Source organism: Sceloporus undulatus, chromosome 1 (genome assembly GCF_019175285.1).
Source record: "Sceloporus undulatus isolate JIND9_A2432 ecotype Alabama chromosome 1, SceUnd_v1.1, whole genome shotgun sequence".
Taxonomy (NCBI): Eukaryota; Metazoa; Chordata; class Lepidosauria; order Squamata; family Phrynosomatidae; genus Sceloporus; species Sceloporus undulatus.
Window position 1 is genome coordinate 75,662,305 of NC_056522.1, and position 18,410 is coordinate 75,680,714.

Sequence of the window (18,410 nt, forward strand, 5' to 3'; positions counted from 1 at the left end):
GGGTCCTGTTCTCTGGAGCAGCAGAAAACAAGCTTACTCCCTCCTTAATATGACATCCTTTCAAATATTTAAACAGGGCTATCATATCACCTCTTAACCTTCTTTTCTCCAGGCTAAACATCCCCAGCTCCCTAAGTCGTTCCGCATAGGATACGGTTTCTAGACCCTTCACCATTTTAGTCACCCTCCTTTGGACATGCTCCAGTTTCTCAATGTCCTTTTTGAATTGTGGTGCCCAGAACTGGACACAATATTCAAGGTGGGGCCTGACCAAAGCAGAGTACAGTGGCACTATTACTTCTCTTGATCTAGACACTATACATTTATTGATGCTGCCTAAAATTGCATTGGTCTTTTTAGTTGCCGCATCACACTGTTGACTCATGTTCAACTTGTGGTTCACTTGGACTCCTAGATCCCTTTCACACATAGTTTCATTCAGCCAGGTGTCCCCCATCCTATATCTGTGCATTTTATTTTTCCTCCCTAAGTGCAGTATCTTACATTTCTCCATGTTGAATTTCATTTTGTTAGTTTTGGCCCAGCTTTCTAGTCTGTTCAGGTCATTTTGAATCTTGATCCTGTCCTCTGATAATAGTATTAGTTATTCCTCCTAATTTGGTGTCATCTGCAAATTTGATGAGTATGCCCCCAATTCTGTCATCCAAGTCATTGATAAAGATGTTGAATAACACTGGCCCCAGGACAGAGCCCTGTGGGTCCTCACTGGTCACTTCTTTCCAGGATGAAAAGGAGCCATTGTTGAGCACCCTTTGGGTTCGGCCGGTCAACCAATTACAAATCTATGTAACAGTTAACTTGTCTAGCCCACATTTTACAAGTTTGTTTGCAATAATGTCATGGGAAACCTTGTCAAAGGCCTTACTGAAATCAAGGTATACTATATCCACAGCATTCCCTTCATCTACCAAGCTGGTAATTTTATCCAAAAAAAAGAGATAAATTTGTCTGGTATGACTTCTTTCTCTGAAACCCATGTTGACTCTTTGTGATTAGGGAATTGCCTTCTAAATGTTCACAGACTCTCTGCTTAATGATCTGCTCCAGAATCTTTCCTGGTATTGATGTCAGACTAACTGGACGATAATTATTGGGATCCTCTTTTTTTCCCCTTTTGAAGATGGGACAATGTTTGCCCTCCTCCAGTCTGCTGGGACTTCTCCTGTTCTCCAGGAGTTCTCAAAGATTATTGCCAATGGTTCTGATATTACATTTGCCAGTTCTTTTAATACCCTTGGATGTAGTTCATCTGGTCCTGGAGACTTAGGCCAGTTACAGATGGGCGGGCACCCTAGGACGGACTCAGTCTGTGCTAGGATTAGAAAGGAGCGTCTCTTCCAGATGCCCCTAACCCTAGCATGGATTGAGTCCGTACAAAATGGCGGTGGCTGTTCCACACGGCCGCCGCCATTACGACGTCACGACCGTGCCGCCTCCAAACGAGGCAGCGTGGACTTGATGTCTTTGTGCCGTGTGAGGGCGCCTAGAGCACCCTTTCCACGGCACAAGAAGGAGCTCCGAAATGGAGCTCCTTCTGGGTTTTGCGTCGCTGGGCGCAGCCTTTACATGGCTGCGCCCAGCGATGCAGAGGAGAAAGGGGCCAAGCGGCCCCTTTCTCCTCCTCCCTGCCATTGCCAGGTGTCCTTGGGGCTTGAAGTCCCAAGGACACCCCTTTCCAGGCCGCGGGGAAGCGGCCTTTTGCCGCTTCCCCGCGGCCTGCAAAGTGGTGGATCGGGGCCTCGGAGGCTGCCGGTCTGGCAGCTGAGGCCCTGATACAGCGGGGGAAGGGGAGGTCTGTAACCCACCTTAAATTCATTTAGATTAACAAGGTATTCCTCTACTATCTCCTTACTTATTCTGTGCTGAAATTCCCCTATTCTGTCTTCTTCTCCATTATCCTCAGGTTGAGCACCCATTTCCTTTTCTGAGAAGACTGAGGCAAAGAAGGTATTGAGTAATTCTGCCTTTTCTCTGTCCCCTGTTAGCATTTTGCCACCTTCTCCACGCAGTGCCCCTACCATTTCCTTCTTCTTACTTTTGCTGCAGACATATCCAAAAATGCCCTTTTTATTGTTTTTATCCTCTCTAGCAAGCCTGAGTTCATTCTGTGCTTTAGCTTTTCTGACTTTACCCTTACATGTGCTTGCTATTTCTTTGACTTCCTTTTTCGTGATTTCCCCATTTTTCCATTTCTTATACATGTTCCGTTTCAAACTTAGCTCAGTTGAAAGTTCCTTAGTCATCCATCCTGGTTTCTTGAGACACCTTCCATTTTTCTTTCACACTGGAACTGTTTGAAATTGTGCCTTCAGTATCTCCCTTTTGAGAAAGTCCCATCCGTCCTGAACTCCTTTATCTTTTAGTATTTTTGACCACAGGATCACCCTCAAAACTTCTCTAAGTTTACTTTAATCTGCTCCCCTAAAGTCTAGAATGTGTGTCTGACTATGCCTGGCTTTTCCTTTCCATTGTATAACAAACTCCAGGAGAAAATGGTCACTTCCACCTAATGATCCCACCACTTGCACCCCATTAACCAAGTCATCTTTGTTAGTTAGGATCAGATCTAAAATAGCTGACCCCCTTGTTGCCTCTTCCACCTTTTGGACCACGAAATTATTTTCCAGGCAAGTGAGGAATTTGCTAGACCTTGAGGATTTGGCTGAGTTTGAATTCCAGCAAATATCAGGATAGTTGAAGTCACCCATCACTACTACATCTCTCTTTTCTGAGTGTGTAGTCATCTGTTCTAGAAAGTCAATAGCGATTTTTTAAACCATTTTGTTAGAAAAGCATTTATTAGAATATGGCTCAGGTTTAAACCAATAATATATCCCAAACTTCCAATTTGGCCCCAATAAATGAGGCTTTCCACAGAAATGATGAAATATGCCAAGGGCGTTGGATTACATATAAGGATATTGTTATGATAGACAAGAAGTCTAATATATTATCCATCAAAATGCAAAACAATTTAGAAAAAGATGGTCTATGCATGAATTGGTTTTTATACCGACAAATTAAAGAAAGATTTACTCTGGACCTTAAAACATCTACAGCGCGCCTGCGTCATATGCGGCCGCGCCTTATGCAGCTTGAGCATGTGCGCTCAATTGAATGGGTGTGCGCCCATCACGCCCTGCGCCCCGCCGTGCCGCCACGCCGCCGTGCACGAGCCCCATTGTTTACAATGGGGCTTGAGCATAGGCGGAATTCGCCTTATGCGGAGGGATCTGGAACGGATCCCCGTGTAAGGCGAGGGCCCACTATAATATAGAACCTATTCCCTCAGAGTTTGACAAAATTATTTTTGAAAAAAATGTGAGAAAAATTTCAAAATTCTATAATTTTCTGTTGAAGTTAGATATGCATGAAGAGTTGGTTAAACCATCAATGATAAAATGGGCACAAGATATAAGTGAACCATTTCCTCTATCCCAATGGGAAAAAACATGGTGTACTAGACTAAAACATACAGTTTGCATTGCTGTAAAAGAAAATTATTATAAGATGCAGAACAGGTGGCATCTTACTCCCCTGAAATTATCAAAAATTTATAAAAACCAGAGCCCCAAATGTTGGAAATGTCGAAAGGGGTTGGGGTCCTTTATTCACATGTGGAATTGCGAACTTGCCAAGAAATACTGGATACAAATACATAATAAAATGCAACACATTGTAAATTATAAGTTTAAATTCGATCCTAAACTCTTTTTATTTAATATGATCTCAGATGATAAATTGGAAAATAAGTATGGAAAACTACTCTTTTATATGATTTCAGCCGCTAGAATGGTTTTCGCATCTTGCTGGAAAGGAGATGATCAACCCACGTGGAATGATTGGATTATGAAGCTTTTAGAGTTTATGGAGTTGGATAAACTTATGTGTTATGTTATGAATCTCGATTGGGAAAAGAGAAAAATAATATGGTATCCTTTAGTGGTATTTATTAAGTCAGAAAATTTGACCCACAACTTTATTTGGTAATTTTGTGATTTTACGCTTAGACTTTAAATTTAAAATGTATCGTTGAAGGGTGTAATAGCTTGGCACAAAACAAATACATAAGAAAGAAGAAAAACTAGATAGATAGATAGATAGATAGATAGATAGATAGATAGATAGATAGATATAGATTAAACAAGATTAAAAATACGCAAGGTTAGGAAATATGATTTTATCATAGTATTAAGGAAGACTATTTGGCTAGATATTGCCTCAGTACCTTTGTAGGAAGTCATATTGTTGTTAAGTGTTTAGTTTGTCTTTGTTCTTATTGTTACTGTACTAGATGTAATGTGTTAGATGTTGTTATTGTCAATGTCTTATATGTAATATGTATGATGTATGTAGAATATGTTTTTGTGAGATATGTATTTTTATGTATACAATTTAAAATTCAATAAAGATTATTTCTAAAAAATAAATAAATAGAAAGGCGTCATCCAATTCCTCAGTCTGACTGGGGGTCTGTAGTAGACTCCCACTATAACATCCTTGTTGTTTCCCTCCCCTTTAATTTTTATCCAGATGCTCTCCACCTGGCTGCCAGTACTGATGTCCTGGATCTTTTCACTGGTGTAAATGTCCCTGACATATAATGCTATTCCTCCTCCTTTGTGGTTTGGCCTATTTCTCTTGAAAAAGTTATACTCCTGTATTCCTACATTCCAGTCATGAGACTCATCCCACCAGGTTTCAGTGAGGCCTATTATATCATATTTGCTTTGTTGTACTAGGAGTTCGAGTTCATCTTGCTTATTTCCCATGCTCTGTGTATTAGTGTAGAGACATTGCAGACCATGGGTCCCCTTTACTTGCTGCCTGTGCAAGATGTTTTGCCTCCCACTGTTGGGTCCTTGCACTATTTGTTTTGTTTCCTCTATGTCAGTTTGACTATTTTCTCCATCCCTTTTGCCTTCCTTAATATTGTCTTCCTCCCCCACGGAACTCAGTTTAAAACCCTCCTGATCAAATTCTTGAGACTGTTGGCAAAAACATTTCTTCCAACTGGTGTGAGATGCAACCCATCCATTGCAAGAAGTCCCTCCTCGTGGAACCGCAGCCCATGATCGAAGAAGGTTCTATAATCCTGCATCAAGCTTGGCAAGCTCCTCCAACCTGGTGCTCCTAATGCTGTTAGACAGGAATGGGTAACCTCAGAGAGTTAAGAAAGCTGTCAAAAGTAAGATCAACTCATTTGAAATGTAGTGCTGGAAGAGGTATCTATGGACACCATGAACTGCCAGTAATATCATTGAAAAGAACAGGCCTGAACTCTCAACAGAGGTCAAACTGATTAAACTGAGGTTTTCATATTTTAGATATATCATAAGATGACATCACTCATGATAACGTTTAGTAAAATGGAAGACAGTAGACAGTAGGAACAGAGGAAGACCATATTACCAATGGATCGATTCTGTAAAGACAACCATAGTTCTGAGTTTCCAAGGCCTAAGCAAGACTCGTAGAAGGGCTCTTGGAGGACTCTCATGCAGTATTGCCATAACTCAAAGGAAACTTGACAGTAAATAACATCAGCTGCTAGGCTTAATCTATTCCTATTGGAATCTCAATCTGCTTGGTACTACCAGTTATAGTACCATGCTTCTGTATGGGTTTCTCTCATTTTAAATGACTGAAAAGTTTCTCCCAACATTTAGCTACTAGCAATAAAAGCTGAAATATGCAGATATTTTTTGGATCCAATACCTTTCCCTTGCATCTACTACCACTGGAAAACCCATCCCCAAAACATCTCTGAAACTGAATGTGCTCCTTGGACTGAAAGAGATTCTGCAGCCTTGTCTCAGAAGGTACAGCTGATGTGTCTTATCAACATATGTAAGACAGATTTTGATTTCATTGCATTACCCCAGTTAATGAAAACACACAATGGAAATGAACTACTTTTGATTACAATTAACTTTCAATGACAGCATATTGTTTCCTTTATGCATCCATCAAAACTACTGTGCTTGGGGAAAGGAAAGCTGTTCTTTAGATTTACCCCTAAGCATCTAAAATTGGTGCTTTTTTGCATTTGAGTTTACTCATGCACAAAGCAGGCATAATTTTTTTTCAGTGAAGTTCACAAATGTTGCATAATTAAGGCTAGCTATTGTTGCAAAACACATAGCAGATTGTGGTGACAATAAATGTTGGCTGCCTCTGAAAGTGTTCTCCCCTCCCTCCCTAATAAAAGGCAGAGGTTTAAAAAAAACCACTACCCCATCCAACCACCCTACATCTTTTCATGGATGAGAAAAAAAAGGTTAGTGTAAGAACCTGGCACTATAAGACAAAAGTAACTTTAAATGGTACACTTCTAGATTATTGCCATGAATTTCCCTTGTTCTTCTGTGTGTGTGTGTGTGTGTGTGTGTGTGAGAGAGAGAGAGAGAGAGAGAGAGAGAGAGAGAGAGAGAGAGAAATGTTAACTTAATTATAGGACTTGTAAAAGTCTGACATGACATTGTTCTGTCTTTAAAAGAAAACCCAGGAGCAAAATTTAGTTCTGGAAATAGTTACAGCAGCCTTCCACCCCCTACCTGTTCCCCTCCAAATATGTTAAACTACAATTCATCCTTCAAAAGAGCCTTCAAATAAAAGCTTGCTTTCTGACAGCCCTTCTAATAGACAACTGTCTTCTATTATGCAGAACACATGGTGAGAGTTTGAAAAACTTACTTCATGGGACTACAACTTCCAAGTTCCCCACCAGCCACGTGGGACGAGGAATCTTAGGAAGAGTAGTCCCCCCCAAGAATTAAAACTCCCAAGATCTGCATATTTATTTATTAACTATATGCTGCCTTTCCCCCGGAAGGGTCACAGGTTTAAAAAACATTACAATAAAATTTAAAACAGTTAAAATAATGTAAAAACAATATAAAATTACATTACAAATATATAAAAGTTAAAAGGCATGACAAATACATATGCTCAATATAAAAACCACCGTGGCATGCTTATGTTTTAAATGCTTGCTTAAATAAAAACCTTCTACACTGTGTAAGAGTGGGGTGGCAATCAAGCATCCCTCCAGATATTGAACTGCATTCTCCAGCAGCCCTAGCCAGCACTGCCAAAGGTGAAGAATGCTGGAGCTTCAGTCTAGCATAGGATTGCCATCATTCTCTTCCACAAAAACAGGACAAAAGTATGCAAGACAGGGTTGGGGCAGTTTATTAACTCCACCACCGCCTATAAACACCCCCACACCACATTTTTATATTGTATACTGTCAGCCCCTCATATCCATGGATTCAACCAGCCATGGCTTCAAAATATTCCAGAAATACAAAAATTCTAAAAAGCAAACAGTGATTTTTAAATATAGGGACACTTTTTTAAAGATTGTATTAGATTAAAAAACAATAACAAATACATAAGTAGACACAAGGTATATACAAATAAATACAAGTTACAACCACATTAAGATAATACAACATCTAACATATGACAAACAACCCAGCACTACATCCAACAATCACAAACAAGAAAAACAAAACTTCCTGATTTCCAGCCAAGTCATAGTCTATCACTAATACAAAACCATTTCTACCTTGCTCCAGGTTAAGGTAAATTTCTTCACAGATTAAATAGATTATAAAATATAAAATAATATTCATTAGATTAATAGCTCTATTGATCTAATCGAAACTCCATTTCGATCCCTTAACTTATTCAAGTTATATTACATTTCTTAATTTTCATCCATAACCTTATTCTTATTTAAATATCCATACAGCAGTTTCTAAATCTCACCATATTTGTCCCAGTCTTGACCTCTCAAAAGGCTAGTCAGCTTAACCATCAATTATATTCAGCCAGTCTCCAACACCTTTTGACTACGCAAGTCTATATTTTAACCTTGCTGTGATCCTGCTTCAATCCATTGGGAGAGGCGAGAAGATAGAAATAAAAATTATTATTATTATTATCATTATATAATGGGACTTGAGCATTCACGGATTTTGGTATTAAAACCCGCCTCATACACCAAGGTCTCACTGTTGTTTATTTATATATTGGCATCCATTTACATTCTGGAATTCGTAGTTTGTTGCTTCAACTGGCTCAGATGGTGGGGACATTTTTCAAATCCTTCAATCCAAGAGTTTCCTGGTTTTCCAGGGCAAATGGTGAACCTAGTTTAGCAGCATGTGGAAGAAGGCATGAGTCACACCCCTGGTGTAAGGACTTGGTCTGTATGATTCCCTTTTACACATGCATGTACTCTCTGTATGCAAAGTATGTGAGTAGGGCCCTTGTGTGCACAACAAGAAAAAGAAAGGGAACGCCACTGAATGGCAAAATCATTATGTGATTCTTTAAAATGGATTTTATGATGTTTAATATATGCAATATATTCTCCTCAGGCTGTATATAAAGGTTTACAACATAGTCAAGGGAAATTCCATTTTTCAACTACAGCTACCAAAATCCCTAGCCACTGACCATGCTAGCTGGGGAAATCTGGGAGTAGTACTCAACCCCACCCCAAACCTTCCCAAGCTCTTGTCTAAGCACAGAGAGCTCAATATGCAGTGAAAGGGAGAGGTGTGAGGTGGATCTTTTACCAAGTGTGTAAAAAGTATCTAAATGTAATAGAATAAAAATACAGAAATACTATTAAAGCCTGATCAAATAAGAATCAAAAACACAGAAATAATGCATACCTGCCAACTGTACCAATTTGGCAGGGTTAGTACTGAATACTCATCTATTATCCCACTTTTTCAGTTGATTTTAAAATGTCTCCCTCCTTCTTCTGCTTTCTCCCTTTATTTACATCTTACTTCAGTTCTTGCAAACTAAGGCCCTGTATAGACCAGCAAAAAGCACCGCCCTGTGGACAGAGTCAGGGCTGAGTGTCCTGATGCTTGACGCCTTAGCACCACCGCCGCCAAGGTGCCATGTTGACACATGCCAGTTCACACAGCGCACACCATGACGACACACCTCTGGCACTGCATCCAAAAGGTGCAGCGCCGAAGGAATATTATCACACTGCACGGTGGCAGTTATGGTGCCCTGTAGAGGGCGCAAAAAGGAGCTGTTTTTTCCGGCTCTTTGTTGTGCTCTCTAGAGGCTGGATCGGTGCGGTAGTTGTGGCACCAATCCAGCCAGTAAAGAGGCTGGATGCCACCCATCTGTCCTAAGTTCAAAGTACAAAAGTAGTTTGCACTCAGGTCAGCAGGGGGAGAGGAAAAGCTGGAATCTTTCCCTGCCACTAGGCTCAGGCAAAAAGAAATGGTTGCAGCCTCTCCTAATTCCTCATTAATAACTTTTTTCCATTTTTACCACACTCTGATTGTGATGTGGGTTGGCTACATGTGTCCTGTGAAATGTTGGTGGGTATAATGATGTTAAATAACTATCTAGGAATTACACATGTAACATGAGCAAAAGATGAAAACATCAACTTCAAATAAATGATAAGTTCAACAACATCAAACAAACGACCCATGCAGATAATAACAAAGACAGAAATGCAGGCCTTAAATAGAATTCCATCCATCCATTTATTTATTTTATTTGATTTATATCCCATCTTTCCCCCAGTATCTGATTGTAGAAACACTTAATAAACTGCTACCTTTACACATAAGTCTGGGGGAACACATGATAAACTCATGTCTGTATGAAAATTCCAAAGGCTATTCAAATACACAGCCCCTGCAGATAATAAATAAATAGAAGCCCATAATGAATAATTTATGTATGCATATATGCATGTAAATATTTCTACCCCACTCTCTATTGAAAGATCTCAGGGTGGTGGTACAAGTAAAACCAGTGCAAACAAGTTAAAAGAGTTTAAAACAATAAAAATTATTGTAAAAGACTAAAAACATATAAATGCAATCAAGTTAAAACAGGTTTAAAACAGCAAAACAGAGATAAACCAGTAAGGCCAAAAGTGTTTAATAAGTAGCTATGCTTTTATTTGGTGCCTGAATGAAACCAGTGTTGGCACCTGTCAGGCCTTGAAGGGGAGGACATTCCACAATTGAGGTGCCACTTCTGAGAAGGCCCTCTCCCATGTCCTCAAACACAGCATTGGTCTCATTGGTGCAGGGATGTAGCCAGGATTTTGGGAAGGGGGGGGTCCAGACTAAGTGCCACCATTATAATGGGGTTTGGGTGCGGCGGTGCGGCAGCACACACCATTCATTTTATCTAACGGAAGGGGGGGTCCGGACCCCAAGAGCCCCCCCCCGGCTACGTCCCTGACTGGTGGGACACAGAGAAGGACCCCAAAACAGATCTCATTTCTCAGGCAGCCATGTATATGTTGGCAACTAATAATAATAATAATAATAATAATCAGTAGTAGTAGTAGTAGTTGTTCATGATCACAGGAATGGGGGCCTTAAAAAACTCTATATATGTATTCATAACAGCAACTACTACTACTACTACTACTTCTTCTTCTTCTTCTTTTTCTTCTTCTTCTTCTGTGCCTTCAAATCATTTCCAACTTATGGCAACCCTAAGGTTTACTTAGCAAGATGTGTTCAGAGGGAGTTTGATTTTATTTTACCTTTCTCTGAAGTAACAGAGTAAGACTTGCCCAAGATCACCCATGGTTTCCATGGCCAATCAGGGATTCAAACTCTAGTCTCCAGAGTCATAATCCAATGCCCAAATGGCTACACCAAACTGGCTCTCTTGTATTCATAACACAATCTGTAAAAAACATAACAAAACTACCCTATCTACCCATAACATAAACTGTAGAAGCACATAATAAAACTCAGGTCATCATGAACACAATCTGTGAATAGTGGTAGAAATTCCACTCCAGGGACTTACCAAGTTGTTTCAATTGTCATCTTCAACAGAATAAATTTCAGTAAAAGGCCTGCTATTTTCAATAAGTACAAATACAACAAACAGACAAACACACAATATTAAGAATGTCTGCAATATTGTAATAAACAACAACTACCATAAAACTCTAGCAAGGTTTGGTCCTAATAACACCTGAGGAGACTCAACTACACACAGGTTTTGGTGGTCCAATTAGGCCAGATCTTGTTGGGTGGGGCTTAGCTGCCTATACTCCATTTTTACATGGGGCTCTCTCAAGCCCAGATCTGTCAGTGCTCAACAACCAGAATTCCAAACTCTGGAACGACCTGCCGGATGAGATCTGTCAGATAACATCATTAGACAGCTTTAAAAAAAGCGGTCAAGACGGATCTCTTCCGGCAGGCCTTTCCAGATTAACCATCCCGGCCCAGGTTCCTGATTCCCTCATTCCTCCCATGGCCCCATCTTAGTGATGGTTGAGGATCAACAGAGGGATATCAGGGTTTTTAGTTTTTAATTGTTGTTTTTATGCATTGACATTGTGTTTTAATATCTTATACTGTTTAATACTGTCTTAAGGGGGGGAGGGATAAAGTGTTTTTAATTGTCATATTTTATATTTTACTGTTGTTAACCGCCCGGATTGGTTTGCCAGAGGGCGGTATACAAATAAATATTATTATTATTATTATTATTATTATTATTATTATTATTATTATTATGATGTCATGGAAGAGGATGTGAGGTTTGTTTGAATTTTGAGAGAAGGAGCTTCTGGGCCCTGGACAGATGTACCATCTGAACCCTCCTCTTATAGACCCTGCTAAGGCCCCTGTCATTGGGATCCATGTAATAATGTTACAGAACAGATCCGTCTGAATGGCAAAAAACTGTGTACTAAACCTAACTGTGCAAGCATAATCCTCCTCAGCATTGGCACCTAAGAATCTGAGGACACCCATAAGATTCAGGAGTGCTCCTTAACCACAAACATAATCTTTCAAGGAGAATGCAATCCCATCCAGAGTAGGCCATCTGTTGACCAACAGCAGCTCTATCTTGTCTGGATTTGGGCGCTTTACAGACTGCCCAAAAGAGCGGTCTGCCGGCGTCCATGTTTGCTGCGCAAGGGAACTGCAGCGGACAAACCGCACGGTTCCCCTGCACAGCAAGAAGAACCCACAAAAAGCAGGTTCTTCTTGCGGCACCGTTGTGACATTGCAAGGCGCCAATGGCACCCTTGCGGAGTCACAAGGGCGCCAAGATGTGCGGACACTAGGCATCCGTCATGTCAAAATGGCGGCACCCATCTGTATAGGGCACCACCATTTTGACGCCCTCATTACGTGCGAGGGGCAAGGCGCGTCAGGAAGTGCTGCCCCTCGCGCGTAACGAAGGCGCCCAATAGGGCCGTCTGGAACGCACCTTGTTGGTTTTAGTTTCTTTACTTTCTTCCAGCCCATTATCAAATTCAGGGAAAATTAAGCTCATTACTGAGTTTATTATTGAACTCTGGTAGATACTTTTCTCCCTTCTTTTTTGTCAGGTGTCAAATAACATGTTAGAGTTCTGGGTTTTTGTGGAACCCCACCCCCCCACCCCCAAATAGGAGAGATTGTTTAATCTCACCAGCAGAGTTAACTCAACAGAATATATGTGAGTAGGAAACTAGGGCCATCTTGTTTCTCCCAGCCCACAAGTGTCTCCTCAATAAAGAACCAACACAAATTTCTTAGTTAGAGTAATATAAAAATGATAAATTTACTTACAAAATCATGTGTATGCATATACACAGACCAAGCTTCATGTTGCAAAGAAAATAAGGGTGAAACAGTTGTCTACATACCTCTTAAGAAAGTTTCCTATCACCATGCTGGGCGGGGGGGGGGGGGGGGGGGGGGCATTCTTTTCTGGACAAGAACAAAGAGATCATGGAAATTCTCAAGGGACAAATGGTAAGGTGTGCTCTTAGAAAACAAGAAATGAGGGAGGGGCTGTTAGTAAGCAATAAACTACCATAGACATGCATCTATATTTCTACAAGGTCTCAGCATGCAAAGCCCCTTCTCAATTCAGCATGCACCCAACCAGTCCCATCTTGACTCATAGGTTCTCTGTAGTGGCTTCATCAAAATATCAACTGTCATGTCAGCGGTTGGACAGTAGGTCATCTTAATTATGCCTTTCTTCATCAAGTTACGCACATTATGAATTTTTATATCAACGTGCTTGCTCCGTCCAGTTACAGTCTGTTTAAGAATGTCTAATGCATCTTATCTTCAAAGATTTCAGTTGGCTTCTTCTCATTTATTCAGAAGTCAATGAACAGTGTGTGTGTGTATTCAATCATTTAAATTCTCCTGAATGAGTCAGGATGCCCAAGACTAGCAAAAATGCCCCTCTGCAGGGAAGTATCCCTGGGGTAAGACAGGAAGCTCTTTGGTGCTAAGTCAGGCCACTGATCCATTAGTTCACTGCTGATGACTCTGACTGGCACTGGCTTCCCAGAGTTTCAGGCAGGACTCTTTCTTACTCCTACTAGAGGACCTGCTTCCAAAAAACAGCCCTGGTATATGGAAGATCTCCGGGCAAGAAAGCGGGTTCTGCGACAACTAGAGCGCAAATGGCAAAGACACCAGGATTTAGCCGACAAGGCACTCCTAGACTCTCTTTTCGAGGACTATGGAGTGGCGATAAGCGCAGCAAAGAATTCGTTCTCTTTTGCACGTATCGCGTCTGCGGAGTCGCGTCCGGCAGAGCTGTTCAGGGTAGTGAGGGAGCTTACTCAGCTGCCCTCCTCCCTGAACTCTATTCTGGAACCATCCAAAGCCTGCTGTGACAAATTTAACAACTTCTTTGTGGATAAAACCTCTCGGATAAGGGCTGATCTCGACGCCAGTATTTCTACAGAATCCGGAATAGAGGACTCCAGAGCTTCCATGGACTCTATTGTACTGGATCAGTTCGAGTCTGTGAGTACTGAGGAAGTGGACAAGATCCTTAGAAGTGTTAGGAAGACAACCTGCTCTCTTGATCCCTGTCCCTCTTGGCTAGCAGCTCACCACTATGTTACGCCGCATAATTAATTCATCTTTCAGGGAAGGGTGTTTTCCATCCAGCTTAAAATTGGCCATTGTAAAACTGCTGATAAAAAAGCCCTCCCTAGACCCCCTGATTTATAACAATTATCGGCCTATTTCACTGCTGCCTTTCTTGGGGAAGGTGATCGAGAGGGCGGTTGCCATTCAGCTTCAATCGGTCTTGGATGATACTGATTTTATAGACCCATTTCAAACTGGCTTCCAGGCGGGCTATGGAGTTGAGACTGCCATGGTTGCCTTGGTCGATGATCTCCGTCTGGGCATGGACAGGGGTAGCGTGTCCCTGTTAGTGCTCTTACACATCTCAGCGGCTTTCGATACCATTGACCATGGTATCCTTCTGGAATGCCTGAGGGAGTTGGGAATTGAGGGCACTGTGCTCCAGTGGTTCCGTTCCTACCTCTCGGGTCGATTCCAGTTGGTGCAGCTGGGGGACGTGTGCTCTGATAAGAGGGCCCTTACATCTGATGTCCCTCAAGGAGCCATTCTGTCCCCCATGCTATTTAACATTTACATGAAACCGCTGGGAGAGATCATCTGGAGACACGGGGCACGGTGTTATCAGTACGCTGATGACACCCAAATATGTTTCTCTGTGTCTCCGACTGATGCAGTGACCAGGGATGGCATCTCTCCTCTAGACGCCTGTCTGGAGTCAGTAATGGGCTGGATGAGGGAAAACAGACTCAGACTGAATCCAGAGAAAACGGAAGTAATTGTGATAGGATCCCCGGGTCCTGGTTTGGAGATTTGTCCACCTGTCCTAAATGGGGTCATGCTTCCCCTGAAGGACTCTGTTCGCAGTCTGGGGGTGCTCCTGGACTCGTCGCTCCACCTTACATCTCAGGTGGATGTGACAGTCAGGAGCACCTTTTATCAGCTTCGGTTGATACGCCAGCTGCGACCCTACCTGGGCCGGGGGGGAGCTTGAAACAGTGGTACATGCTCTGGTAACCTCTTGGTTGGATTTCTGTAACGCGCTGTACATGGGGCAACCCTTGTACCAAACCCGGAAGCTTCAATTAGTGCAGAACATGGCAGCCAGACTGGTCACTGGATGTTCCAGGTCCAGCCATATAACACCTGTTCTGCAAGATTTACATTGGCTGCCTATTCACTTCCGGGCACAATACAAGGTGTTGGTTATAACCTATAAAGCCCTAAATGGCTTGGGCCCAGGGTACTTGGAGGACCGCCTCTCCCCATATAATCCGTCCCGCACACTCAGGTCAGCCGGGAAGCAACTTCTGAGGGTTCCTCCTTCGAAATACTCTACGACTGCACAGAGGGCGTTTTCAACCTCAGCCCCGCAGTTATGGAACTCGCTTCCCAAAGAGCTCTGCTCGACCCCTTCCCTTGACCAATTTAGGAAGAGACTCAAAACCTTTCTCTTCGAACAAGCTTTCCCCCAGATGTTGTAATGCTTCTTCCCCCTCCTCTTGCACCTGCACTTTGGCTAGTTTTTGTACGGTTTTTAATCTGTGTTTTTAATTCTTTGGTTTTAATGTTTAATATTGCATTGTTTTTGTTTGTTGTTTGTTGTTGCCATGATGCTGTAACCCGCCTTGATCTCAAGGAAAGGCGGGCTATAAATAAACTATTATTATTATTATTATTATATTCCTTACTGGTCTCTCATTCCAGTACTGATTAGGCCCAACCTTGTTAGTTTCCAAAACTGGATAAGATTGTATGTGCCTAGGTCAGTAGTGAACTGGATCCTGTGCTCAAATTTTATGGGAGAGAGGGAGAGAAACATCACACTGTGTTGTCCACATCTTTCAGACAACAGCTTTGCATTTGATTGTTCTGCTACTTGACTGAAAGATTCCTTATGCATCTCCAAACTGCCTTAAGCAGAGCACAGGGATTGCCTGGAACTGTTATTTGTCTCTCTTGTCTGGATTTTAGATTTTATGCCTTTTATAGCACAGAGCAGCCCGTTCAGCCAAGTCAGTAAATAACGTCATGAAGGGCTCTTTGTAAGCAAAACTGACAAGATGCGCTAGCACCACCTCTGTTGATGAAAAACAAAGTGTTTGCAAATATGCTTTTGGAAGGTCCTTTGTGGTGAAGGGAAAAGAAGAATGATAAGAAGTACCTGCATCAGTTATACATATATTAGCCCCCACCAGATATCAGAGGTAGCCTGCTTCTCAGTGCCAGTTTTTGGGAACTGGGAAACAGGCGTAGGAGGGTGCTATTAGAATTATTCATGTCCTGTGGGCTTCTGATAGGCACCGGGCCAGGCAACACAGGAGATGAATGCTGGACTACAGAGAGCTTTGCTCTGACTTAGCAAAAGTTGAATTTATGCTCTTATTAATCAAGTTAAGATCACTTGCCCACCTTGGCACTGCTTTTCCATGGTGATGGGGTGGTGGTTATGCTGATGGCTAGTAGGAGGGTGTCCCAAGTCAAACAAGCTTGTGCTGAGGAGCCAGATCACTAAATGCGCCAAGCAGCTACTGGGCAGCAGCAGTGGTGGTCATGGCCCTGGCAGAAACAATGGCAGGGGCACTTTAGCTAACTTTTAAGAAGTTAGTACTGCACAGAAGAAGGCAGTGGGCAACTACTCCTTTCCTTCTAAGCCTCTATGATGGGACAATCCAAAATCAAACCAGAGATAACGCTGAAAGAAGGTTGCACTACATGTGAATTGATTGAATCACCCTGTTGACTCATGTTCAACTTGTGGTCTACTTGGACTCCTAGATCCCTTTCACACCTGGCTGAATGAGACTACGTGTGAAAGAGATCTAGGAGTCCAAGTAGACCACAAGTTGAACATGAGTCAACAGTGCGGTGCAGCAGCTAAAAAAGCCAATGCGATTTTAGGCTGCATCAATAGAAGTATAGTGCATAGATCAAGAGAATTAAAAACAGTGCCACTCTATTCTTCTTTGGTCAGGCCCCACCTGGAATAATGCTGCATGCAGTTCTGGGCACCACATTTCAAAAAGAATGTGGAGAAACTGGAGCGTGTCCAAAGGAGGGCGACTAAAATGGTAAAGAGTCTGGAAACCATGCCCTATGAGGAATGAATTAGGGAGCTGGGGTTGTTTAGCCTGGAGAAGAGAAGGCTATGATAGCCCTGTTTAAATACTTGAAGGGATGTCATATTGAGGAGGGAGCAAGCTTGTTCTCTGCTGCTCCAGAGATTAGGACCCAGAACAATGGATGCAAGCTCCAGGAAAAGAGATTCCACCTCAACTTTAGGAGGAACTTCCTGACAGTAAGGACTGTTCGACAGTGGAACACACTTCTTCCTCGGAAAGTGGTGGAGTCTCCCTCCTTGGAGGTCTTTAAACAGGGGCTGGGTGGCCATCTGTTGGGGATGCTTTGATTGACAGTTCCTGCATGGCAGAATGGGGTTGGACTGGATGGCCCTTGTGGTCTCTTCTAGCTCTATGATTCTACGATTCTATGTATCAAGGAAGCCACAGTTCTGAGTGAGCAAGACCTGAGAATGATGGTTCATAACAGGATCTCTTGGAGGGTTCTCATCCAGAGGGCCCACAACAAACTCCAACCCCCAGAATGCCATAGCCTTGAGCCAGGGCAGTTAAAGCGGCGCCAAACTGGATTATTTCTCCAGTGTGGATGCAGCCCTAGTTGGGAGGACCAACATTCTCCCTATCCCGAGGCATACCTCTTCTTCCCCGCTTCCTCTTGCGTGACTTTGCTCCCGGACAGAACGCGTAACGTGTGGCTGGGGCCAGGCTTCCGGGACGTGGGGCGCTGCGGGAGGAGTGTTCCCAAGCGCGGTCTATTTCGGGCCGGGACTCGGAGGCTGCTTGAGTTGCGGGGGAGGACGCGGCGGGGCTGCTGCTGCTGGAGGGAGGGAGGGAGGGAGGGAGAGAGAGGGGGGGTCTGGAGGTGCAATGGGAGCGCTGGGCCGAGCTGATGCGGCCGAGCTGGCGCCTATCCTGGAGCAGCAGCAGCAGCAGCAGCAGCAGCGTGCTTCTGTTGGCAGGCAGCTTCTTTGGTTCGAGAGCATCTTTTCCCGAGCTCTTCAGCCCCCGAGAGCAGCCGCGGCGGAAGGGAACTGGGGAGCGGGGCGGCTGTTATTCCACTTGAAGTGATATTATTCCAGTCCTTTGGAAACCTGGGATGTGCAGCTGAAGGAGTGGGACTTAAAATGCTCAGCCACAGGGCTCAAGTGCCTCACCAAACTACAAATCCCAAATTTCCGTAGGATGGAACTACTGCTATTAAAGGGGAACAACAGCACTATAATTTTGCAGTATGCATGGGTCCTCACAACAAACTCCAACTCCCAGAATTCCATAGCCTTGAGCCAGACAGTCAAAGCGCTGCCAAACTGGGTTACTTCTCCAGTGTGGATGCAGCCTCCGTGTCAAGTTACCACCCCTTCTCTTTTCCCTCTTTCTCAGTCTCTCCATTGGCCCAATGTGTCTGTTTGGGGGAAAGGGGTGCGAGTCTCCCGCTGGAGCC